Here is a 27,386-nt window from a genome sequence, read left to right on the forward strand (position 1 = left end):
GAACTGTCTTTGGTGAATGCAAGGAGCAATTATTTGATAAGTATTAAGTATAGTTTAGACTCTTATGTTCTGGCATTGTTAATGGACAAGTAATAAGTTGGGTGATGTATGTCCGAGTGCAGGCTGGTTGGAAGCCAAGAGTCTGTAAGGGCATTTTTGGGAACTGACACTAAGAGTTGAGGAAGTTCATCATATCAAGGAAAGCCAGGAGAAGCTGTGAAAGACATAAAGATTAGAACAAAAAGAGGAAAAAGAAGGTGTTAGAGCTCTTTGTCCTACTGATTTTCATCAGATGAAAGCAGCAGTTACATGAGTTATTTCAATTAGGTGGCAGTTGTGATGGTTCCCTGTGTTGCTGTGAATTGGGCTGTTGTAAGTGCATTCTCATTGGGAAATATGACATGTTATCTGCGGTCCCATCCCATTTCATGACCGGTGCCACTGACAGGAAGGTTCACCTTACATTTTGTGGTTTTTATTGAAGATAGCACCTATTATTTGGGCTTTCTGGACTTGAGGGGAGATTCACAGAAGTGACATTTCAAATAAATAATGTTTGAAACACTGTCATGCTCACACTAAACAATTGCACTGAAGATGGATTCTGAATAGAATTTTAATTCTAAGGAACATGATATGCATGCAGGTTTGACTTTTATGCAGTGGCATTGATAATTTCCTCTAGGACTAGTGCATTTATATGAGAATTCACTGGGCCAAGTAGACATAATTATGAGATGAAATAACACTGGTGATTTTATTTGCATCTGTGGTGGTAGAAGCATAGGAAATTCAAGTTATGGAGAGAACTGTTGGGCCACTTAAAATAATACTGTGAGGAACTTGAAACTCAGAAATGTTGAGATAGCAAATGTATGAAAAAATGATTCACCTGATATTCAGTTTTATTCATGGGGGAATCTGGGAGATAGAAATGTGTCTCAAATAGTAAAAAAAAATAATTCTCTTTTTTTAAAATTTTTGGTTGCAGTATACAAGCTCTTCATTGTGGCGTGTGGGCTTCTATCTAAGTTGTGGTGTGGGGCTCAGTAGTTGGGGCGTGAGGATTTAGTTGCTCCATGGCATGTGGCATCTTAGTTCCCTAACCCCAGGGATCGAACCCATGTCTCCTGCATTGAAAGGTGCATTCTTAACCACTGGACCACCAGGGAAGTCCTTATCTCAAATATTTTAAAGAAAATGTCTGACTTTAGTAAATTTTCTTTAAAATGTTTAATTTTAAATGTTTAGAAATTTTTAAAAAAGTTTTAATAATCCATGGAAGATTATCCTTAGGATTATTAGAAAAAAATTTAACGACCATATGAATATATTTAGAATGTAATGCTATCGACACATTGCGACTTTAAGGAATGGATGGCAAATACATAAATTTGTTAGTAATAGCTAACATTTACTGAACAGTTGACTGTGTAGCAGATACAGGTGTTAACTTGATCTTCCAATAAGTATGTCAGATAGGTTTGGGTTGGCCAAAAAGTTTCTTCAGGTCTTCCTGAACTTTTTGGCCAACCCAATATTATCATCTCCATTTTATCGAGGCACAGAGAGGCCAAGTAACCTACCCTAGTAAGTGCTAGTAAGTAGTGAAATTGGGACTTGAACTTGGGTAGTCTCTAGTTCCTGTACTTTTAAAAGCTAAAACATACTGCCCTGTGTTCGCAGTTAGGGGAGTTCTCTTTGTAGTATATGACCTCTGCTTCCAAATTTATTCAGAAGGCAAGAGAACAGACAGTAGAATGACACTGAGAATTTCTATAATTTGTGTATCTGCCCCAAAGGCAAGAAGATCAGGATTGTTAAAAGTATTATGATAAGGAGGCCATTAGATGATGCCTTGGTCACCTAGGTAAGCTAACCAAAATCTCAATCAGAGTGAATTCACTTGAATACAAGAAAATGAAACCTAAGGACACCCAGTCACAAACAGCCAATGAGACTTTTTCAAATAAGGCAACCACCAACCACTTATGCTATAAATAGTCAAGTACAGTTGATCCTTCCTATATAGGTGTTTTGTATCCTCAGATTCAACCATGATAGAAAAAAAAAAAAATCCAGAAAGTTCCAAGAAGCAAAGCGTATTTACATAGCATTTACATTGTTTTAGGTAATATAATCTAGAGGTGATTTAAAGTATGCAGGAGGATGTGTGTAGATTATATGCAGATACTCTACATTATTTTATGTAAGAGACTCAGGCATCTATGGATTTTGGTATCTGCAGGGGAACCAGTCCCCTGTATATACTGAGGGAAGCTATAAATTCTTTGCTTTCATATTTTCACTATGAAAACTTTGCCCCCAGTTCCTCTTGGTGGGACTTCAGCCACTTTTGGTTTAGTACTGCCCAATGCCAATAAACGTTTTCTCATAGGCTTTTCAAAACTTTAATGTGCCTTAGTTTACCTTTTAACAGGTTTCAACAATGACCTAAGTTTCTTTACTTGCAGAATTCAGCAAATTGCATCTCAACATTCACTGATTAAAGTCATGGTCTCAGTTTTAATTGATTGGCTGGTTTATATGCTTAAAATTTGATATTGTTATTTACAAGTGGGCATGTTGGCTTTTGATTAACTGCTGAATTTAATTCTGTGTAGAGTGCTTTTGATTATGTAATCAGCATTGCTGATTTAATAATCAAGTACTCTTGTTTCCTGGATAATGATATTTGGTACCAAAAATGACAATTTGAAGATTGACACATTTCTTTTCAGTTGAACTATAAAGTTGTTCCAAGAAGAGATTCCCTCCTTTCTCATGCTCTTTGCTCCTCCTTTCACTTTCTTCACAAAAATTGTACTAAACCTTAGGTGCCAGACTGTGCTCAGTGACATGGTTATGATGGTAAACGCAAACAGGGTGGGCTTAGCCTCTTCTTCTGTACCACAGATTTTGTGAGACTTGAGCATAGAAGAACTTCTGTCTTTCTTAGCAGCAATTTTTGAGTTGGATTGAAAATGTTTTATAGAAATATTCAAATTTTAACTCATTGCATAACCATAGTGAAAATAATAACTTAGAATTGCTTTACTTACTGTCTGTATTGCATGTAGTTACCCACTGTCATGGCCTGTCTTAACTTGGGCTGCTATAACAAAAGTATCACAGACTAGGTACCTTAACAATGGAATTTTATTTCTCACAATTCTATATGGAAGTCTAAGATTCTATTCTAATTCTGTACTGGAAGTCTAAGATTCAGGGTCCCAGCATGATTGGGTTCTGGTGAGAGTCCTCTTCCTGGTTGTTGTATCCTTACATGGTAGAGAAGATAGACCATCTCTCTTGTGTTTTTCTTAAAAAGGCACTAATCCCATTCATGAGGGCTCCACCCTTATGACCTGATTACCTTTCAAAAGCTCCACCTCCAAATACTATCATATGGGGTGATGATTAGGGCTTCACTGTAGGGATCTGAGGACATGTTTAGTCCGTAGCATGGACTGTTTCTAGCTGGAGATCTGCCAAATATCAAGTAAACAATTTGATACTTGGTCAGGCAATAGATGGAGGAGAAAATGGCAACCCACTCCAGTATTCTTGCTGGTATAATCCCATGGACAGAGGAGCCTGGTGGTCTACAGTTCATGGGGTCAGCAAAGTCCATTTGTCCAACAAAGAGTTGGACAAAACTGAGCACACACCCATGCAGGCAATAGATATTTATTGAACGCCTACTATGTGCCAGGCCCGGGCTCGGTGCTGAGTTATAGCAGTGAGCAGGATGCAGCACCTGTCCTTCCGGACAAGATGATCTAGGAGGTTACTTCCATATTCAACATGATGATTGTCCACAGTGGTTTACATTCTTCTCTTTCCCAGCCCTCGTTATCTTGGAAAGGCATTTTGCCTAATTTAGGTTGATTGATTGAAAATTCAGAAAGAGTGATTTTACTTGATTCAAAATTTATGTGACTTTCTTAATAATTTAGATTTTTAAGCTGGAGATAAAGTTAAACATTTAAAGAATTTCTAGAACTTCAGCCCAAGCCAAAGATGTTTAGGCAGTCATCTTCATAATTTACTTCCAGGGTCTTAACTAGTTGAAATTGGAGTCTTTTTAAATAGTTTATTGTAAATATTTTAAAATTCATTTTTCTTTCTTTTCTTGTATGACCACTTAAAGTGCCTGCTTTTAGGTATGCAAAACAAAAAAAATAGCAAATAATGAAATTTATCATTATGAAATGTATTAATTCCATAATAAGAAATTATCATTTGTGCTTTAAAAAACACTGGGTTTAAGTCCAGTGTGAATCAGGACAGCTATCAGTCAAGTCCCACACTGGCCTCTCTCATTTGCAGGAGTGACCCTGGTACCTTGCCCAATGATAGTGTAGAAACTTAATGAACTAATATCTGTTGAACAAATAGCCCTTTTTCTTCTACTGAGTGACACTGATGAGTGGAGACTTTGGGTCTGCTCTTCTTTATTGATGTCTGCATGTAAAAGTGATAATACTTAGCCTACTGTTGATTATTTTGTGACAGTTATTTCTTATTCTTAGAGCAATTCTATAAATATTATTATCTTCATCTTACAGGTGAGGAAACTGAGAGTCAGTTAATGGTAGTGTACCTAGTAATTGGCAGCACCACGATTAGAGCAAATGTCTCTATGATTTCAAGGCCCATGCCTTGTCCGTATCTGTGCTGTTTTACTTAGCAAGGAAATATGGGGAGTCCAGTGATGGCTTAAGTGGAAATAGCAGGATGCACACAGAGCCCAAGGGCATCCCAGCACTGACCTGCAGTGAAGCAAAGTTGATAGAAGAGCCTGTAATGGTTGTTATGTAGTTTTGCTGCTTCCAATATCAAGATGTTCCTGCCTGCTTCCAGCTTTGCTGCAGAAGATGTAATATACCTTAGACTAAAGCAAACCTGATATAAAATGATTTGACATATAGAAACTTTGATTTATTAAAAAAAATCTTTTCCAAATACATCTGTTATGTACAGAGAGGTGGCTATGACTCATATATAGGAATGACTTCTTGAGTTTTTTGAGCAGTGGCTGTTGGCAGTTGAGGTAAGCTTGGTGTGAGTAACAGTGTAGTGAAGAAAGGCCTTTCTGAACACAGCCTTCATGACATTATTGTCAGTAGCAAACACTTAAATGTCTTTAGGAAGTACATTTTATGTGAGTCACTCCCATTCTGAAGTTCATTCAATCTGAGAGCATTCTGTTTTTCCTCTCTTAGCATGACTAGATATTTAAAGAGGTGACCTGGTGGTTTGACAGCAGCCTAAGCCATCATGGGCAAATCTTGACATTTCCTCAAACTAGTCATGGAGAAGCTGGTGTAGTTCACCATTTTCAGTCATTTTTTCAAATGAGACCCTTTTTCAAGACTTTATATTTTGGGGAATTTTTAGACTTAGAACAAAATTGGAAGGTACAAAGTTTTCCCACATACCCACTACCCCACACATGCATAGCCTCCCCCACTATCAACATCCCTCATCAGAGTGGTACATTGGATACAACTGACGAACCTACATTGATAGATCCTAATCACTCAAAATCCACAGTTTACCTTGGGGTCCATTCTTAGTGTTGTACATTCTATGGGTTTGGACAAAAGTATAATAGCAGATATCCTTCATTTTAATATCATATAGGTTACTTTTACTGCCCTAAACATTCTCTATGCTCTGCCTATTCATCCACCCGCCCCTCTTCTGGCAACCACTGATTTTTTACTATCTCCATCGTTTTGCCTTTTCCAGAATGTCATAGAGTTGGACCCATACAGTATGTAGTCTTTTCAGATTGGCTTCTTTCACTTAATAATATAGATTTAAGATTCTTCCATGTCTCTTCATGGTATGATAGTTCATTTCTTCTTAACACTGAGTAATACTTCATTGTTTGGATGTACCACAGTTTATTCATCCATTCTAGTGAAGAAGAATATCTGAGCTGCTTCCACTAGAGAGAGATTTAATTGATGTTCATTAAAATGTCTCTCTTCTGAAGTTCACTCTTTGAGCTGTGTTGTTGTCGTTCAGTCACACAGTCATGCGACCCCATGGATTGTAGCCCACCAGGCTCCTCTGTCCATGGGATTTTCCAGGCAAGAGTACTGGATCAGGTTGCCGTTTTCTTTCCAACCCAGAAATCAAACCCCCATCTATTGGATTGGCAGGAGGATTCTTTACCACTGTCCACCTGCAAGCTGTCTATATCTCTGCAGAAAGAACTCCTCCTTGCTCCTGCCTAACCTGTTTTGGACTAAAATGGAGGACAGTGTTGGGGGAGCGCTCATCAGTAGATCCATGTAAGGGTTCTGGGCTCAGCCAGTGTCACTTTAGACTGGGATTTATTTACGGCATTTGGAACTGTGAGGATCCACTTAAAGTGGGAGTTAACCAGATTGCACTTTCTTTCGGGCTCAGAAAGATGTGGCTTCAAATCTCGACTGCTATCTGCTAGTTATTTGAACATTAGTGAGTACTGGAGAGATGAATTTCCTGAACTTTACTTTCCCTCCACTGGAAAATTGAACCTAATGATAACCAACCGTGGATGTTTTTTTATAGAGCTCTGTCACTGTTGATACTACTATTCATTGAAAGCGAAGAAGGGGGGGTTCATCCAGAATGGCAATTATTTGTGAGTGGGAAGAAGCTTGTATTTTAGATGTCCACTGATTCCAGTCCTTTGACAGGTCTACATTTACACTGAATCTGTGTACCATGTACTGTATAGCCCAAGTTTCTTTGGCTTTGGAGTCCTAGCCTTGCAACTTACAGACTGTTGCCTGGAGAGACAGAAGCTGTTCCTTTGGGGGAAGTGAAGGGATCCTTCTCGTTGGAAACCAGAATTCCCTTTTGGATGTGGCAAAGAGAGGTGAATTCCCCAGTTTCCAAAGTTCCAGACTCTAAATGACCTTGAGACTGCCTCTTATAGAAATAATGGGAAAATATTATTATTAATAAGATAAGTCTGCTGTATTGAGAGTTGTTGAGATTTATTTTGATTAAATGGGAACCTGGGCATTCTTTCTGTGGGAAAAATTAGAAAAAAACCCATAGTATATGAATTTATGTAGCAAAACTTTTTCGTAAGATAACTTTACAGAGTAAACTTTTTAGATTTTATTTCTTGTCTGAAGACAGAATAAAGAAAATAAGTAACTTATGATGTGGATCCTTGTAATGGTTAAATTTCTTGAAATCAGAACCAGCTCTTGAATCTGATAGGCAACTCTCTGCAGATATAGTCATTTTGTAAGAATGTTTTATGAGCTTCCGCTTACAACACATTAAGTGAGACCATCAGCTTAATGATCGTAAAAGCTTCAGAGACCCTATTTGGGATCATAAGCTCAGTTTCTAAAATGTTTGATGGTATAGTGATAACTTACCTAATGGCACTGAATAAAATAGTTCTCAGAAAGTAATGGTGATGCTGATGGGCGAGGTGACAAGATTGTTTATAACATTTGATTAATAATAAAAGTGATTTTGAAAATCAATTTTGGGGCAGTTTGAACTGAGGAAATGAATCTACTTGATATTGGTTCGTCTTTTGAAGGTCACATTTATTCAACGGCTTTAGGAAGGAATTTGAACAAATAAAGAAGCCATCATGTACTCCGCGGTGAAAAGTTGTCACTGACTATTATGCTAGCTGAGGGCAGGAAAGGATGTTAACTAGGAAACTGAATGCTTCTGAGAAGGTGCTGGGGTTTTGATAGTGGGGTTTGGAGCTGAATTCATCACAGCACAGTTGGCTAAATATAAATCTAGCTCTATGCCTAAACTGTATGGCTGCTACTTGAGTTTTTGTTTGTTTGCTTCTTTGATTGTTTTTTTTTTTTTTTGTCCACACATGCAATATTTGGGATCTTAATTCCCTAACGAGGGGTTGAACTGGCTCCCCCTGCAGTGGAAGCATGGAGTCTTAACTAATGGACCACCAGGGAAGTCCTGTTTCTTGAGTTTTTATAATTTAATATGCACTTTGCCTAACAGAGAAAAAGGGTTTTCTTTCTTCTTGTATGTTTGTATAAGGTCCTGGAGGAGTCATACTGGTCACATCATGAATCTCAGTTTAGCCCATATGACATATGAAGAACCAGGGACTTCAAGAAATGATATATTCCTGATCCCATCCAATTGTGGGAGGGCTGGAGTTATTTGCTGTCTCTGGTTCCAAGTACTGTTTAACCTATGTACTTGCAGTCTCAGGGAAGACAGAGACATGCCTTGGATGAAATGCCACGGCCATGTTCACTGATACAACTGATTGTTGAGCAGAGGTTTGCTTATTTGGACAAGGAGAGGGGCAGGTCTGGAGAGGAGGGTTTCCCCTAAATACATGAAGCAGTTTCTAGTGGACCATGAACCAGCTTAAGATGCTGTGGAGGCTAGCATATATTCTTGATGGAATCTACCTTTCTATTCTGTCAACTGCAGCTACCAGAAGCAACAAGAAGTCCCGGGGTTCATGGGAGGACACAGCAGGAATCTCAGAACAATTCTGTTTAGACAAAATGGACTTCTTTTATTCTAATTTATAACAAGGTCCTTACAAAGTTGGACCACGATAATGATTTTTTAAAATTTTATTTTATTTTTTAACTTAATGATTTTGTATTAAGAACCAAATCAATCCAACTAGACTGATCAAGCAAATAAACAAACAAAAAATTGATCAACTTTGCTTTACTTTATTGGATTATCTGAGCATATTCCTAATTGATTTCATGTTCCCTGGGTTCTCTGATTGATTATTAGTAGTTTGTTTTAAGTTTGTATTAAATATATGGCTATATCTGAGAATTATATATGGCAAGGTTGTACGGAAAATTGCATGTGCTTTTCAGGAAGAAACAATTAATCCCATCAAAATTTTCACTGCAGATTTATAGATGTGCATAGACAGAAAACAAAGACTATTGAATCCCTATTCCTCCCACAGCTTGAGCCATTTGTCTGTCTGTTGAATTCATACCTTCCAGGAACTCTTGATCCTTGCAATGCTGGCAACTTTTAATTTCAGCAGTGAATGTCAAATATGACCTTTTCTACCCAGATTTCCTGTAAGTTCAGTGGCAGTGTCCTTAAACATTCCTGTGGATATGTTACTCTTATGTCATTCGTATATATGTTTTCCTTATATGTTGGTATTTGGATTGAAATACAGAAGGGAGAGAATAATTTGATTTGTGTTTTGTTCCAGTATTTCTTCAGAATTCTTGGTCCTCTCTGGTGATAAGGCTCAGGGGAAGAGACAGAGGAAGAGAATATAAGCTTTTTTTTTTTTTTTTTTAGAACAACTCAGCAAAATAAAATTCCGGTTTATTGTTGGACAACATTGTTTCACACATACATCAAACAGGCCAAAAAAATAAACAGCAACTTCATAGACAAAAAAAGGAAAAAAAAAGAAACCTTTTATCTTTGGCCTTTTTAACCATCTCATACAAACCAACTACTTATAGTACAGCTAAGTACATACACAAAAAAAGTTACTGGAATGCTCGGAATAAGATTGTTTTTTGTTGTTGTTGTTTTTGCTTTTTTTACAAGGTTTTTTTTCTCCTTTGAGATTATAATGAACATGGTCACACCACAAGTAAAGTCAGAGTAGGACAGAGAATGCTCCGAAGGCTGGTTTGGTCATCCGAGATCATTAAAAATGGCTGACCCCTAACAATATGTACAAAAATATAAAATGTAAATAAAAAATACAAACAAATTTTCCTTTTTAAAGTACTTTAAGAAAAAAAGCAGGGCCTTAGAAGTTTTTCCATTCAACACTTTCCATCAGTATTTAAACACAGGATTTTGGCCATTGCTGGCTTCTAGCAATTCTGATAAGAGTTGTTTACAGATTGCTTCTGGAAGCTTAAGCTAATGATCTGTTATTATCTTGGTTTGGGTCGTTTTGATGACTTTTCAATAAAGTGAAGGTAACTAACACTTAATGAGAATCTAGTTATCTGTCAGGTACCTTACTAAGAGCTTTACAATAATTCCAAAGATGGAGCAGTGGAAATTCTCTTTTGCAGATGTCAGACCAGTTCTACAGGCTGAATGACTTGCTCAGGGTCTCACAGCTAGTGGAAGGCAGAGCAGGGATTCAAGTATCTGCAGCATTCTAGTACCATATTTCTCAAGGGTAGTACCAAGACTAGCAACAGGAGTGTGATCTCAGCCCAGAATTGCTGAACCAAAATCCTACACTTTAAGGTGATCCATAAGTGACTTGAATGCACATTAGTGGTGGAGAGGCACTGCTACACACAGAAGTCTGATAAACCAGAGACTGTTATAGATAGGAGGATGGGGGGCACTTGCTTCCTGGTGGCACTGTTGAGGTTTGACCTTGGGCATTTGCTTTTCTAACTGTGACTAAAGCAGGAGGTAGGAGCAAAAGAAGAGGACATGCGCTGTGTTCATGGTGACCTGCAGAGGAATTTTTGAGGTGTAGACACGCCTGCATCATTATCAGGATCACTAGAAAGCATCTATTAAAACCTTTTTCTTTAAATGGCAGCTCTCAGTTGATAGACTGATTTAGAATGCCTCTATTATGAGACATTTATTGGGAGAAAATTGAAGCCTAAATCAGAATGTCTTGTACTGTGTTTGAGTACCTGGAGACAGTGTTAAGCCAGCAAGAAAATCATTTTTAATTAAATGTTTATTAGAGTTACTACAGTGGTTTGGGTTTGAATTTATAATATAATGGGGTTGTATTTTGATGTAGGTACAATTTATGATGCATTGGGTCCTTTGCGTAATCACTGTGTACCATGCAAGATGACTCTATTATAGGGTTTGAAGAAGAACTTTAGTGCATTCCATGATTATGAACTTTCCATGATTATTCCTTCTTTGAAAGGAATGGTGCTAAAGCTGAAACTCCAGTACTTTGGCCACCTCATGCGAAGAGTTGACTCATTGGAAAAGACTCTGATGCTGGGAGGGATTGGGGGCAGGAGGAGAAGGGGACGACAGAGGATGATTGGCTGGATGGCATCACTGACTCGATGGACGTGAGTCTGAGTGAACTCCAGGAGTTGTTGATGGACAGAGAGGCCTGGCATGCTGCGATTCATGGGGTCGCAAAGAGTCGGACACGACTGAGTGACTGATATGATCTGATCTGATCTGATGATTATGAAGATTTATGATTATTCTATCTTTGCTTTTATGACACTGTAGATTATATTTGTGACAGCTGTGATACTGAATCCTTGGTCAGAAATAAACATCCAATTACTGTATAGTCTCAGAGGGAAAGCATGATCTGCTTTATGAGAGTCTACTTTATAAAGTGAGTTTAAGGATTTTAACTTGGCGAAAAGGAAATACTATCTGCACAGCATTTTGATTTTAATGTCATGTATTTGGTATTTATTGAGTGTCTTCTCTGTGCTAATTACATTCATCTCTAATTATGAAAATCTGACAATATTCACTAACCCTGAAGCTGATTTGATGCAATGTTTCTGGAGTTTCACATGAAGAGAATTGACTTGGTGGTCTAGTTATTGATCCTGAAATACAAAAGCATGATAACTGGGTTTGAAGAGTTCTTCGTGCTTCCAGACTGCTTCATATACGCCATCTTGTCTAACCCTCCCATGGGTCAGGGCTTAACATGCTCAGTTGATCAAAGGATTAATGAGTCAGATGGTCTCACTGCCTTTTGTGTCCTCAGAGCCTTTTGTTATGAGCAGAGATGAGTAATTGTCATGCTGTCATCTGACCATTCATGGCTATTGTTGTTTGTATCATTCAGTTGACAGCTAGTCACGTGCTTTTTTATGGTAACTTTGCTTTCTGTTTTTATCTTAATAGTCACTTAAATCATATTTATCTTCTTATGCATTTCAGTTTTACTTTCCTAACTAGTCTGTGCAAATCTCACGTGTGTTATACATTTCTTGATATTCCTTATATTACCTGGTACATCACAGGCCCTTGATAAATGTTGTTGAATCTGAAGTGGGAATAAAGAGAACTAACATCCTGATTTGCATCCTGCCTGCATTTGTTTCATTTCCTAGGCAGTGTCTTTTCTCTAGGTCTGTTAAGGTTAGGACTGCTGTCTTTTGCAGACTCTCACTTTAAGCCAAGTCTTTGCCCAGCAGACCACAATGCAACAAAGAGGATTTGGGGCCCAGTGTACTTGGTTTTGCCAAATATTCACTGCTCTGATAAATCATCTATTAGCTAAGCTAACTTTGGGGAATTATCTATGGAATTTAATTCTATTTGCTGGCCCCATCTGGTTACCATGGATACTTGCCCTGGCAGAAGGTTATCCTCCTGGCCCTGGTACATGATGTTGCCTGTGGCAACAAATAACTAGCTGGGTGGCGAAGGAACAGGGATGGGATGTGAGTACCAGGTATTCACAGGGAGGGCAGGAACTTTGCTTGGACCCCTGAGGCTATGGGGGACCTTATAGTCAGGGCTGGGCCTGTGGAGGGAGCCAGAGTGTGGTGTCAGGAGATGGGGTTGCTGCAGGCAGTAGTCAGCATTGAAAAGGGCAACAGATTTTGGCTCAGCCACCTTGAGGTGAGGATTCTGGTAATCTGCAGAGATCTAGGTGAGCAGGCAGTTGAGACTGGCTCTAATATTAGGTAGAGTAGAGTAGTTCAGGAGGCAAGGGTGGTCTACAATGAGCTTGGGCTCTTAGCTATGGAAGGGAAGGGAAAGGCAGAGCCTTAGGTTAGTGAGGAGAGAAGGTTGGGCTGAGCCACAGCTTCCTAACAATGGATTCTGTGGTCAGAGTTGCAGTTAGAAACTGGGAGGTGCTCTGAAGAAAGAATACAGCTCTAGAGTAGGATGGATCTGAGTCTTATTCCTGTTCTTCCATATAGTAATCCTGCTGTCTCCAGAAATTACTTAGTTGTCTCATCTGTAAAATACAGAGGATGGGTTCATATGTGTTTTCCACGCTATGACCTGCACAGTGCTGCCTTCTGGAAAAGCATCCTGTGTTCATATAGTTTGGGAAATGTTGCATGGTTTGTCTTCCCTCAACATTGACAAGATTTACAATATTCATTGTTATCTTCTAGTAGCTGGTGATGACCCGAGATGGTTTTTATTTAGCCCGGTGGTTCCCAGACTGATGGATCATGGCGTGTCTTCTCCCAAAGAAGCTATTGACTTGGTGAGGGAGTTTCAAGCTTGAGAAAGACTGTGCTCAGTGATCTCCCAGATACCTGCTAGTGGAGGGTACCTCAGTACATCCATCATTCATTTAAGAGGCCACGGATATACAAATGACCCATCCAGTTGAGGAGTCACAAATGGTCCTTTCCTTTCTACTTTAACTTGGTGTTCCTTCCCTCTTGAAAGTTATAGTGGAGACTCACTGCTCTTTGGAATTTCCTGACCCCCAGCATGGGAGCACTGGTCCCTGATTCCCAATCAGGATTTAGAGGAAGGGGTGTGGAGGGCGCCTGCAATTGTTCCTCCTTCCTTTCCCAGAGCCTTTATGTTGGGCGTCAGGTCAGCCTCCCTGATGCCGTGTCTCTTCCTCTCAGCCCCCTTGGGTTCATCAGTTACAGGCTGCTGGAAGACGAACAACACTGCCCCCACCGCCCCCCCCCAAACCTGGGGCATTGTCAGTCACTTGGAATGTGTTTTCCTTTTTCCCAACAACTGGTTTACAAATAAACTCTTGGAATTCTGCCCACCCACCCCACCTCCCATTGGGTTGGCTGAGGTAACTTCTTAAATGCAATCTGTTTAAACATTTTGTAATCAAGAGTGGGAAAAATACTAATTGTTTTATCAGGCTGCATTTTGCATAAATAACTTTTTTCCCAGAAGTCTTTTGGGAATGGGGAAATTTCATAAAAAAACTTGGTGGAAGTATAAGTGACTATTTTTTAAGTGACTGAATCTAGCTATGGAAATGACTTTGAGACTGAAAATAGTTACCATGTAGAAAGTATTTATGCAGCTTATACTATGTATCTGTCATTGTCCCTCACACCATGGGATATCAACCAAGCTTCTACCTTCAAGGGACTGAAATAACTGGTGAGGTAGAACCACTGTTCTCATGGATATATGAGAATGGAATCCACTGTTATTCCATGTAGCCTTACACTGAGTTAAGGCAAAGTGTGGTATGAATTCAGAGACGGGAGTGACTGTGACAGACTGACTTAGTCAAGGAAGTCTCTGCTGAGATGGAAGGACTTGAGGGCCAACTACTGAAAGGCAGGTGGGAATTGTAGATCTTACCAAGAAAAGGGGCAATATTTAGATGGGCAAAAGCATATGTAAATCACACCTCCTCAAAGGAAAGGCTTCTTGTACAAGGCACAAGGCTCCTGTTGCGTGCGAGGCAGTGTTTTGTATCAGGGGGTGATCATGGGAACGTCCCCTTTGTGGTGGCAAGTGGACGTGCAGGACCTGAGAGAATGAATGTGTCCACCTCAAACAGGAGGAATCCCATCCCAGCTGCCCTGCTTAATTGTAAGTTGGAACTTTCTCAGCTTGGTGGCTATACATAGAACACCCATTTATGATAGAAGGAGTCAGTTCAGTGGTGGACTTGGTGTTGGCAGACCTGGGACCAGATAGAGTGGTGATAGGGGAGCACAATGTTAATAATAAATAGTAACAATATATTCCTGAGACATGTTTGTTGAAAAATTAGATATTTGGATTAGTTGACAGCAAAGGAGATTATAAATTTCAAATAAAATATTGCCTGTTTCCTTCTGGAATCATTCCAAGAACTGCCCCAGTGCTACATTTGGTTTGGATGGCATTTAACTATTAATCTTTGCCAGGACGCTTATATGATCATACAGACACTTATATGGTTCTCCTACAACATGTTCTCTGTTGTTAGGGACAAAAGCAGTCTGATCCCATTTGGATTTTTTCCTGTTCATAGATAGATCACTCCAGTGATTTACATGAGTTTTATTTTGGTATTATTGACAGAAATTGACAGGCTGTTGATGAAGTTAACTGACTAGTTCTATTGAAGCTTTGAACTGGCTTGCAGTTATAGACACAGTCTTCAGTTCAGTTCAGTTCAGTTCAGTCGCTCAGTCATGTCCAACTCTTCGCAACCCCATGAATCGCAGCACGGTAGGCCTCCCTGTCCATCACCAACTCCCGGAGTTCACCCAGACTCACGTCCATCGAGTCAGTGATGCCATCCTGACTCTGTCATCCCCTTCTCATCCTCTGTCGTCCCCTTCTTCTCCTGCCCCCAATCCCTCCCAGCATCAGAGTCTTTTCCAATGAGTCAAGTCTTCGCATGAGGTGGCCAAAGTACTGGAGTTTCAGCCTGAGCATCAGTCCTCCCAATGAACACCCAGGACTGATCTCCTTTAGGATGGACTGGTTGGATCTCCTTGCAGTCCAAGGGACTCTCAAGAGTCTTCTCCAACACCACAGTTCAAAACATCAATTCTTCAGCGTTCAGCTTTCTTCACAGTCCAACTCTCACATCCATACATGGCCACTGAAAAAATCATAGCCTTGACTAAACGGACCTTTGTTGGCAAAGTAATGTCTCTGCTTTTGAATATGCTATCTAGGTTGGTCATAACTTTCCTTTCAAGGAGTAAGCGTCTTTTAATTTCATGGCTGCGGTCACCATCTGCAGTGATTTTGGACACAGTCTTAGTACTTACAAAAAGTCACTAATCTTCACTAGGTCACTGTCACCCTGTCTGTCAAATAGTTATGATATTATTGTGAAAACAAAGCATAGTGTCCAGAAGGCACATAGTATCGGAAAGTTCTGTTAAATGTATTCTATTAGGATATTTGTTTTCTATACGGACACATGGTTGACTGCCCATAAAATGTTGAATAAGTATGTGGTTAAATTGTTTCAGGCAATTATTCACAAAGTAGCAAAATGTCACTTTTCTATGATAAACAGCATCATTGACATTCAATAAATTGAGAGTACTAATGGTAGTTGTCAAAAGGTTTTTAAAATGTCTTTTGTGTACATCTTACCTGTGGCTGGAAAAACATTCCTAAGCCAGAGTTATAATTTTTCTTCTGTTTTGTGTTCAAGTGGACTTTCTGTTCAGAGGGCAAATTTTGGCTTCACATATTGGAGAATTAACTCAGGCTATCTCACATTCTAAGAGATGCGTGTAGTAAATGGAAGATGGTAAAGTGGAAGATTTTTCTTTTGTTACTAAAAGCCTGTATTTCCCATAGCTAAGCCAATTCAGCAAAGACTTGGAGGCACCAATTATTTAAGATTTTCCTTTTGAGCTGCAAACTTTAATTAAAATATATAGTTTCTGTGGTTTCCGAGGCCTCTCTTTGATCTATTTATCTGTGAAGATATTTTTACAACAGAAATTCCACATCAATTGGAAGTTTACCTTCCCTAATAAGGGGCATACCTGCAGTAGCAGGTTGTAGTCCAGAGAGTCTGAGCTGGCTTTGCTGGATGTAGCATTTCCCCCAAATCTTCTTTCCAAATGGAACATTGTGCCATTTTTCATAAATATTAATATATGAACTAAGGCTTTCTGTCTTGACTTGCCAGACTGAGTGAGAAATTAAATACTTAGCCAGGCAACTCCGTTTATCTATCCTCAGACTCTTTCTTCCCTCATTAAGAGGAAATTTTACCTAAAATATTGGAGTTGTCTTCATAATTGGAAAAGAATTTTTCAGAAGGGACTTGAAGAGGGTGTTTGTTTCAGAGGTCTTGCAGAGCAGTGTAACTGATGTTCATGAACAGCCTTTGAAATTTAAAAATTTTTTAAATGATTTTTTAAACTCCAGGTCATTCATGGATCTGCTTGGCTGTTGTCTCATCTCCAACTCCCACTTTCTCTCTCCTCATCTCCTTCATCCTCAAGTCCCATGGTCTTTAAATTGTGAAGATGAGGATTGTCTTTGACCACTTTACTCTTTCTTTGACCAACCAGATAATAACAAAACTTATAAAATCCAATCCATCTTCAATATTCTTGTGATGAAAACGGATGGCTGCTTATGCACATCATCTACTAAAATGCTTTCTTCTGGCATTTTTGTATAGTCAGTCCAGAGTGCTAGAGCCAGTTTAATCTGCCTTATCTGTACCTACCAATACATCACCTTCTAGAGAGATGTATGGAGTTTTAGAGCTGTAAGGGATCACATGAACCTAACCACCAGATACAGACTTGGTGCCTAATACTTTTCTTTTTAATTGTACTTAACTATTTTATTTTTAATATTTATTTATTTTATTTGGTAGTATCAGGTTTTAGTTGCAGCCCAGGGGGTCTTTGTTGCATCACGTGGGATCCTTCATTGTGGTGAACAGACTCTCGTTCCGCACCCAGGATTCAGTAGCTGTGGCCTTAGTTGCTGCACAGCATGTGGGATCTTAGTTCCCCGACCAGGGATCGAACCCATGTCTCCTGCATTGCAAGGCAGATTCTTAACCACTTAATCAGGGAAGTCCCTGTATTTTCTAATTAAAATAAATCAATGAATAGTTTGCTCATCTCTACCACAGGGGCTCTGCATGAACTGCCCCTTTTGTCTAGAATGCTCATCTTCTAAACCATGGCTCTCAGTCATTATTTCTTCATTTAAATGCCCATTCTTTAAAGGGGCCTTCTCTAACTCTCCAGCCACTCCTTCATCACCATTTGCTGTATTAAAAAAATACGCTTTTTTGGCCTACATTCAGTGTTCATTAACAGCCAGAGGGTCACTCATCACTTTATAAAGACTAATCAAATGAGGTGTATGCACATTTCATTAGTGCTGCTCCCAAACAGGCATTCCCTTTCCTTTGAATCTTCTTATCCATTTGTATTCAGCTGGTTTTCTCTCCCATCTCACAGATTCTCTTTGCTGATGTTCAGTGTTTGATGCAGTGGTCAGGCTGCGCTCAGTGAAAGGTTTGACTTACCAGGGCTCATGTGTATGGCGAGACAAAGTAGCCAGAGAGCAAGGCTGAAGAGCCTGTGAAATGCATGTGCATAGGAGACAGCACACATGTGGAGCACATCCTGTCTGCCATCGAGTATCTGGAAGGAGGAGGGCCAAGCAAGCAGCCTGCCCCACTGCAGAGAGCCAGTGGTGCTGGTGGTGGCCTCAGAACCACACTGAGCACTAGAAGGGAGGCAAGTGTGAAGAGTAGCTGGGGCTTACCCTGTGCCAGGCGCTGTCTGAGGTGCTTCTCCCTAGTAACTCACTCAGTACCTATGTCATGAGTGGCTGATTGTTACTGATCCACTTTGCAAATGAGGAAACTGAGTTTAATAACTCACACAAGGCTGCAGAGGAGGTGACTGAGTGAGGATGCAAACTCAGGCAGTCTGGCTCCATGCTCTTCACCACTAGTCTATACCAGATCCCAGATGAATGTCTTTGGGGGCTGCACAGAGAGCAATAGGAAAATAAATTTCAAGTGAGTTGTTATTTAGACTAAGACAATTTATCTCTTTATAAATCAGTTCATTAAAATGGATATTATGGAAAGATATATACCTTTGTAAATTTAAGAGGCATTCCTCATTTTCCATGGATTTGAATTTACATGGGCCATGGACCTACTGTTTTATTCTATCTTAATGTTCCTGAGTACTTCGTATGGACAGACAGCAAATTAAAAATACTTTATCTTGTCCCATTCCTGGGTCAAATGTGATGATTTAAGAAGCCTTTTCTCAATAAATCTGCTAAGCCAATAGCCATAAACAGGAGCCCCGGTTAGTTTGTTGGTGCTAATGGCAGAAAGCTGAGCTCTGCATAGAGGGGAGAAGGATATATTTATAAACAGTTCCATTAGTGGATCCTGCCCCCCTTCTTGCATAGTTGTAAATTCTTGCATAGCTTTATTCTCAAGGAGAAATATTAGACTCATAATACTCTTTTCACAATGATGATACCCACCCCCAGAGCAGTGTACTCCCAGAGGAGTAGGAATAGAATAATGTTTAAAATAATAATTATTAATTGAAGGAATACACAGGCAAGGGGTACCTCTTTGACCAGTCTCCTACCTACGCCCTAAGATATCTCTTTAGAATGCAATTTTCCCAAGGGTATAAAAACATCATTTAATTATTGTTTTAATTAGAATCCTTCACTCAACCCATCTGAGACCAGGTAGACCTTTTTTCTTAATGTGTTTTAAAGGGAAGTGTTTTTATTGTGATCTGATTTGCACATCTGCTGCTTTTATCCACTGTACACTTCTTAAAGTCACCTGCTTGGACTTTGTTTCAGCTCACATACACTTGAACTTTATAGAGACATTTTTCATTCTTAAAATACTCAAAGGTCATTTTCATGTTGAAGAGGCATGCACCTTAGTTTAGCATCTATTTGAAGTTAAATATTGGTGCCAGACTTGGGTTATAAAGGAAAAAAAAAAAAGCACAGTCCCTTCCCTAAGGAATGTGGACTTCATAGTTTATTTTAGGGTTTCACACTCTATATTATTTCTTCTTTTACTTTTTGACTTATGCATTTCTTTTATTTATAACTTAAGGTTTTCCCTAAATAGAGACTGCACTGAGAAGAGTTAACACAAGTGAAAACTTAAAGATTTTCAATTCCATCTGCTTTGAAAGTTAAAGAAGCCCTCTTATATTTTGTGAGGGTGAATAAAAATCATTGATTCAATGATGTCATTTTATAATACAGCACATAACATTTCTAGGATAATACATTATCAATCTGGAAATTAGTATAAACAGAATTTAGTAAATTCATTGCAGGGCCAAAATGAAGTTAAAATATGCTTTCCATTGTTGTGTGTATAATTTCACACTGAACGGAGCTTGAGACATCATTGTTTGGTGATTACAATTACTTTAGGTGTACAAGTTCATTGTACCTGCTCTTGTTTCTCATGACTCATTAAATATTGATACATACTTTGAGTGTCTATAGGATTTTGTGGCCAAGGATGATTACTTTAGAAATACTGTGTTGAGATATTCGCCTTGGAGGAATAACCAGCTTCTGTTCAGATGCCTACAAGGTGATGTGTATCAGATTTCTTTTTGCTATCACCAGGAAGAATGGTAAACAGCATTGGTAGCTGTGACATTAAATTAAGCAGAGTGGGTATCATTTCATTGAGTTTCCCAATAGTTCAGAAGCGAATCTAGAAAAACAGCTGCTGTGAAAACAACTCAGATTAGACATCAGCAAGCTAGAAGAAACTGCTCTTTGTCTTTGTCCAGAATTTTCTTCTAAGCCTGTTGTCATTGTTGTTCAGTTGCTCAGTCATGTCCAACTCTTTCGAACCCCATGGCCTGCAGCATGCCAGGCTTCCATGTCCTTCACCATCTCCTTGAGCTTGCTCAAACTCATGTCCATTGAGTCAGTGATGCCATCCAACCATCTCGTCCTTTGTTGTCCCCTTCTCCTCCTGCCTTCAGTCTTTCCCAGTATCAGGGTCTTTTCTAATAAGTCAGTTCTTCACATCATGTGGTCAAAGTATTGGAGCTTCAGCCTCAGCATCAGTCCTTCCAACAAATATTTTGGGCTGATTTCCTTTAGGATTGACTGGTTTGTAGGTTTCTGAATTGTAAGAAGTTTGTAAAATTGTTCAAAGAACATGTTGTAGAAGGTATCTGTGTTCATTAAGTCCACTAATGACTTGGCAGTCTTCTCTGGTAAAGAAGTCTGATGGTAAAGCATCTGCCTGCAATGCTGGAGACCCGGGTTTGATCCCTGGGTTTGGAAGATCCCCTGGAGGAGGAAATGGCAACCCACTTCAGTATTTTTGCCTGGGAAATCCCATGGACAGAGGAGAGGAGCCTGGTGGGCTATAGTCCATGAGGTTGCAGAGTTGCACATGACTGAGCACCTTACACCTCATCAGCACCTAATGATCTGACAAATCCAAGCACTTAGCCAGGGGTGGTTTGGTGGTTTTTGAGCTAGAAACTTGTGGCTTTACTTTGGCTGACTCTGGCTTACTTGAAGGTCAGTTCATTTCAGTCACTCAGTTGTGTCTGACTCTTTGCGACCCCATGTACTGCAGCCTGCCAGACTTCCCTGCCCATCACCAACTCCCAGAGCTTGCTCAAACTCATATCGCATCAGGTGGCCAAAGGACTGGAGTTTCAGCTTCAACATTAGTCCTTCCAATGAATATTCAGGACTGATTTACTTTAGGATTGACTGGTTTGATCTCCTTGCAGTCCAAGGGACTCTCAAAGTCTTCTCCAACACTATAGTTCAAAAACATCAATTCTTTGGTGCTCAACTTTCTTTATGGTCCAACTCTCACATCCATACATAACTAATGGAAAAACCATAGCTTTGACTAGATCGACCTTTGTTGGCAAAATAATGTCTCTGCTTTTTAATATGCTATCTAGGTTGATCATAGCTTTTCTTCCAGGGAGCAAGTGTGTTTTAATTTCATGGCTGCAATCACCATCTGCAGTGAGTTTGGAGTCCCCCCAAATAAAGTCTGCCACTGCCATCTATTTGCCATGAAGTGATGGGATTGGATGGCATGATCTTAGTTTTCTGAATGTTGAGTTTTAAGCCAGCTTTTTCACTCTCCTCTTTCAATTTCATCAAGAGGCTCTTTAGTTCTTCTTTGCTTTCTTCCATAAGTGTGGTGTCATCTGTGTGTCTGAGGTTACTGATATTTCTCCCGGCAATGTTGATTCCAGCTTATGCTTCATCCAGTCCAGCATTTCTCATGATCTTGTAGTCAGGATTAAATGCATTATTGCATGTGAAAAATGCTTTTGCCCCTTTAGTGAATTGCTTGATAAATGATAAGTCAAATTAAAATTATTAGGTATTATGGGTATCATCTGATATACTTGCTTGACCTAACTTATTAGTCTGTTGTTTGTTGCCTAATAACTGTTTAGTGAGACAAGATGATTGAATCTTTGGGAATAAAGAAATATGCAAAGTATCTTAGAACTTGCCCTCCCTCCTGCACTATGATCAAGTGTCTCTGACATCAAAGGGCATGAAAACCATCATGAACATATCCAGGGTGCCCTGTGTTGGGTGTATTTAATAGGACTTCTGAGATTTGTTGTTTAGTCACTCATTTGGGTCTGACTCTTTGCAACCCAATGGACTGCAACACACCAGGCTTCCCTGTTCTTCACCATCTCCTGGAGGTTGCTCAAACTTATGTCCATTGAGTCACTGATGCCATCCAACCATCTCATCCTCTGTCATTCCCTTTGATAGCTTACAGTGAACGATGTCAGATTTGTGATCTCTGAGGAAGATTTGGCTTTGGGACCAGGGACCATGCTTGATCACTCGAGAGCTTTTGTGTAGCAGAGTTTTATTACACTGAAAAGGGACAAAGAAAGCTTCTGACATTGACATCAGAATGGGGAGGAAGAGTGCCCCCCTCGCTAGTCTTAGAAAAAGGAGTTATATACTTTTTCAATTGGTTATTACAATAAATCAAAAGGATGTCTCAAGATTGTAAAGGTCTTACTAGACCCATTCCCACAATTTACATTTTAAGATAACAGGATTAGAACTTAACAATAGAAAGAACAGGATTAGTCACAAGGTTTTCAGGAAGAAGAAATTGCCCTCAAGCAGGATGTAGTTTTGTTATAAAATCCTTACTAAGAAATGTAGGAAAAAAAAAAAAAATTGTCCTTTCCTCCTCCTTGAGCATGCCAGACTCCTATCTCCTCCTTGAGAGCCGCAGACGCCTTTCTCCTTCTCAGAGACCCTGGACTTCTTATCAACCTGCCTAGGAATTGACACTCTCACCTTCTCCTCCTGCCTTCAGTCTTTCCCAGCAAAAGGGTCTTTTCTAATGAGTTGGCTCTTCACAGCAGGTGACCAACACGTTGAACTAATGCCACTGCAGCGTACCAGCCTCCCTTCCCTAATGGTTCCCTGCTCCAAATAGTACAAAATCGCATCTCCTTTTGTTGATTCATTGATACCATGGGTCTTGTCTCTACTCCTCCAACTTAATCTCCCCTCACTTCTCTCGGACCACTACAGTCTTTCTTTTTGTTGAGCGCCTCTGGCTCGTCCCCTTCTCGGGAACTTTACAGATTTTATTCTTGCTGTTTGGAAAGTTTGTTCCCAGAATCTTTAGATTCAAGCTTCAATTTGAATGCCTGAAGTATTCTCTGATGATCTAGGTCTCAGCTAAAGTTGTGGCGAGTGTACAGGGGAGCAGTGTGCTTACTTCTGTGTTGGTGTTTGCATGTCTGTCTGTCTTCCATACTAGAGTGTTCTTTGAGCAGAGGAGTCCTTTCTGTTTGTTTTCAGTAGAGTGAGTATAGCAAGCCAGAGTGTAGCACATAGTAATTACTTAATAAATGTATGTTAACTGAGTCCACAGTGCTTGTTAATACAACTAAAATACTTAACCAAAAAAAAAAAAAAAAAGTTCCACAGTATGTGGCCTTTCTAATATTATCTAAACTATTTAGCCATTACCTAATAGACTCATCCATTATCTATCTATATCACTGTGTGTGGATAGATAATGCTAAAACATTGTGAAAACTTTGCTTTTCTTATGTAAGGCAATTATTCCTTAATTGTCACACTCTGAGTTTGTTTTGCCCACTACTTTTCATAGCCAATGCAGAGATTATATACAAGCTGAAATTAACAAAATTTTAATGAATTCCCAATTGATGAAATTCAAACTAATGATGCTTTGCTGTACAATGCCTTAAAAATATTTTATTTTGCAGAAAAGTGTGACAATAAAAAGCTATTGTATATAGGCTTTTAAAAACATCTAAATATACATAAAAATCAAAGTAATTATCCTAAGAAAAAATTTTTATAGGCTTACTGTCTTTTGAAAATCTATTTTCTTATAGATTTGCTTCCTTGTTCATTCATTGACAGTGCTGACAAGATGCACTTACAAGGGGGCCACATACATTGAAGGAAATTGTTACATTTCTTAAATTGACATGAATTTTTATCCTCCAGCATTGGGAAAAGGCAGTCATTTTCCCCTAGGAAATAACAGCAGCAGCAGCAGCAGCAGCAGCAGCAGCAGCATAACAGTGGAAAGTAAGGCACATTTTAACCCAGAGTAACTGTTAAAATGATACACAAAACAGCTATTTAGAGTTTGAAATATTTTCTGTAGAGTCACCAGTCCTTCAGGCCAGTTCAGTGCTACTTATCTAGTTTCTCGTTCATAGCGTTGATGCTTTCAAAGAGCAAAGTCAAAGGGAAAGCAATTTGAGGGCACACAAACCTCCTCTAAGCCAGGCATCAGTTTAGATGGCTTGTTATTGGTGATCTTCTGGTGGAAATTTGACTGGATTTTGAGTTAAATGCTTCAAACTGTTCTGGGAACACCAAACTTAGCAACCAGAGCAGCTGGGAACCGAATGATGAGGACATTCATTCATTTCTTCAACCAAAAGTTATGGGACACCTTCACACATAGCACTGTGTGAGTCATAGGACAGCTTGGAATGTAACTACAAGGCCAAGGACTTGCCATGTGGAGCCTCTAGTTTCTAAAGAGAAATGGAAGCTGAAAGAACCAGGCACTAATTCCCAAGGAATAGGCACAGGTGGGTGTTGGCAAATAGGCAACAAAATGCCATTCTCTCTCAGTTTAAAAACACTCTCATTTGAAAAGAGGAGAAACTTGAAACATGTTCGGTGATTATTTTCACCGAAAACAAATCTAAGACATAGGCCCTGAATTTCTTTTCTGTTTTCTAAATTGGTTTATGTGTGCATCATTGGATTTCCATACTCATTTAACTGTTTACTCTTTTATAGAAAATAGTGAAACAAACTCTGGGTTGTTTCCAAAAACATACCCCTTGCATGGCACTCTCAGGAGATAGCACTTGTGATTTTTCCTGTCAAAGCATTCTCGGGAAAGGCCTTGTTTCCAGCCTTCATTCTAATTAAAATAAACAGGACAGCACATTGCTCTGTTCTCTTTTCCTTTGAAATGACAGGTTTTTCTTTTCATGAAGAAACATAACCTGGGTCGACACGGACCACTGCTCTCCGGCCTCCTCAGGCTGCTCTCTGCCAGCTCAGTGCCCCTCGCTCAGGGCCCAGCTGACCCCTGCCCCATGCCCCACAGCTGCGATTGCTCCCCTGCCTTCCCCCTCACACACCTCTCCGTCGCAGGGATGGGCTGGGAGAATGTCCAGGTGAAGTTTAAATTCCTTCCAGTGGCATTGCTAACCAAAATGGGGAACCTTATCAATTTAAGCAGATTTCCAGCTGGAAATACTGTGTTCCAAGATACTAGTGGCAGAAATGCTTCATATTGGCGCATTTCCCATGACTTTTTTTATATTTGTCTCTCTGTCTATTCCTTCTATTTTCCCTCACCTTGACTTTCCTTCTTGCCCTTTTTCATTCTCCATGCACCACCCTCCCCAATACAGAAAAAAAATTTTTGAGCCTGATGAAAACACATTTTAGATTTTCTTACCAAAATGGCCCATCAATGATTAGATCTGACATAATCTGAGAACCTCTCCAGTGTTTCCATCCAAAGTTTAATATTCTGTAGAATGTTCTTCATGTTCAGTGGCACAACTGAATTGATATTGGCTCCATTCAAATACAAACTGTCTTACCTGGTGTGATTGAAACGTGCAGACTTGTCCTATGAAATTGTGTCCTTTCAGGGCACTGTCTGTGTAATTGGTTTATTGACTTGTTCAGTAAATTTTTATGGTGCCAGACACCATTCTAGGCACGTGGAGTGCATCACCCAACACAGCAAAGATCCCTGCCTCCTGGAATTGACGTTCTGATGAGGAGAGATGGGGCTTATACAGTAAACGTAGCATGTGAATAAGACAGTTTGTATGATAGAAGGTGATAACGTATTTGAAGAAAAATAAGGAAATAGAACAAGCTACCAGAGGTCAGGAAGATGTGGGGTGGAGGTAGGGGCAGTTTGCAGGATTAAATTAGGTAGGCTTGGTGAGTGTCGTTGAGAGGGAGGGATCTGCACAGAGACTTGTAGGAGCGAGGAAATTAGCCAAGCATCTCCCTGGGACGAGCAGCCCAGAAGCTGGACAACAAAAGCGAGTGTGTTTCTGGGATGTTTGGGAATAGAAAGGAAGCCTAGGGCCTGGAGCTGAGGTGCGAGGTCGTGAAGTCAGAGACTTGCTGGGAGTCCAGATCATAGGGGGCCCTGCTGGGCTTTTTAAGGACTTTGACTTTAAGAGTGTGCGTTGATTTATTTTGGCTGCACCGAGTCTTAGTTGCTGTGCACAGTTACGGAGAGCAGGGGTGCTCCTCTCTAGTTGTGGTGTGTGGGCTTCTCATTGCAGTGGCTTCTCATTTGGAAGGAGGAGCTGTGGAGCAAGTGGGCTCAGCAGTTGTGGCTACTGGGCTCCAGAGTACAGGCTTAGTTAGTTGTGGTGCACAGGCTTAGTTGCCCCGTGGCACGTCCAGGATCTTTCTGGACCAGGGATTGAAACCGTGTCCCCTGCGCTGGCAGGCAGATTCTCAGCCACTAGACCACCAAAGGAGCCCCAGGACTTTGACTTTTATGTGGAGCAAAGTGGTGAGCTCCTGTGGCGTTTTAAAGAATTGACGTGATCGGACATCATTTTAGGAAGTAAACCCTGGCTGCTGTGGGTTTGAAATAGATCTTGCATGATAGTAGATCCAGGAAAGGAGGTAGGGATAGAACAGAGGACACCTGTTAGGAGACTAGTAGGAGGTTGGATTTTCAGGATATTTTGGCAGCAGGGTCAACAGAAATTCCTGATTGGGGGGAAGCAGGGTATGTGAGAGGGCGCAGCCAAGTGGAATGCTAAAGCTTTTGCCACAAAGAAAACCTAACAGTCAAAGGATTAAAGTCTAAGTCTAAGTGTAAATAGCCAAAGAGAACACAAGGTTTTTTAAAAATGTAAGTAGTGGAGAAAGGTGACGAGATAAACAGGTCCCAGTTTCAAGCTGCTGTCCCTTTCCCCTTCACAGCTAGACCCCAGAAGGGGCTCTCTGCAGCAGAGCCTCTGCACACCCTTCCCTGATGTGGAGAATTCTCTTCCCCAAGCCATGTGTATAGTTGACTTATTTGCAGCTTGTCTTCCCCAGAGAACTCTTCCCAGGCCAGGCTCCCTAATGCAGCCCTACTTGTGCTCATCTCTCTTCCCAAGATCTCTGTTTTGCTGCCTTTATTTCTCATGTTGCCTTCACAAAAAAGTGTATTTGCTTTCCATTGTCTGTCTTCCCCTCTGGAATGTGCTATCATGAACTCACATCCTTATCGCTCTTGCTATTGCTTGCTGCTTTATCTGCAGTATCTAGAACAGTGTTTGGTACATAGCAGATATTCACTATTGGTGATGACCAAAAATTGATATTACAGGAAATCAACAAGGGTGTATTAAATCCCTGCAGGGAACACCAGCAGTTACTGTGTAGGGTTTAAGGGA

General features: G+C 40.0%; 1 protein-coding gene across 9 annotated transcripts in view; it reads left to right on the forward strand.

Annotated features, from left to right (window-relative positions):
* Positions 1 to 27,386, forward strand: part of CCDC85A (coiled-coil domain containing 85A) — a 226,278-nt gene that overhangs the window by 141,095 nt on the left and 57,797 nt on the right. The window lies entirely within an intron of this gene.

This window comes from Bos taurus, chromosome 11 (assembly GCF_002263795.3).
Source record: "Bos taurus isolate L1 Dominette 01449 registration number 42190680 breed Hereford chromosome 11, ARS-UCD2.0, whole genome shotgun sequence".
Lineage (NCBI taxonomy): Eukaryota > Metazoa > Chordata > Mammalia > Artiodactyla > Bovidae > Bos > Bos taurus.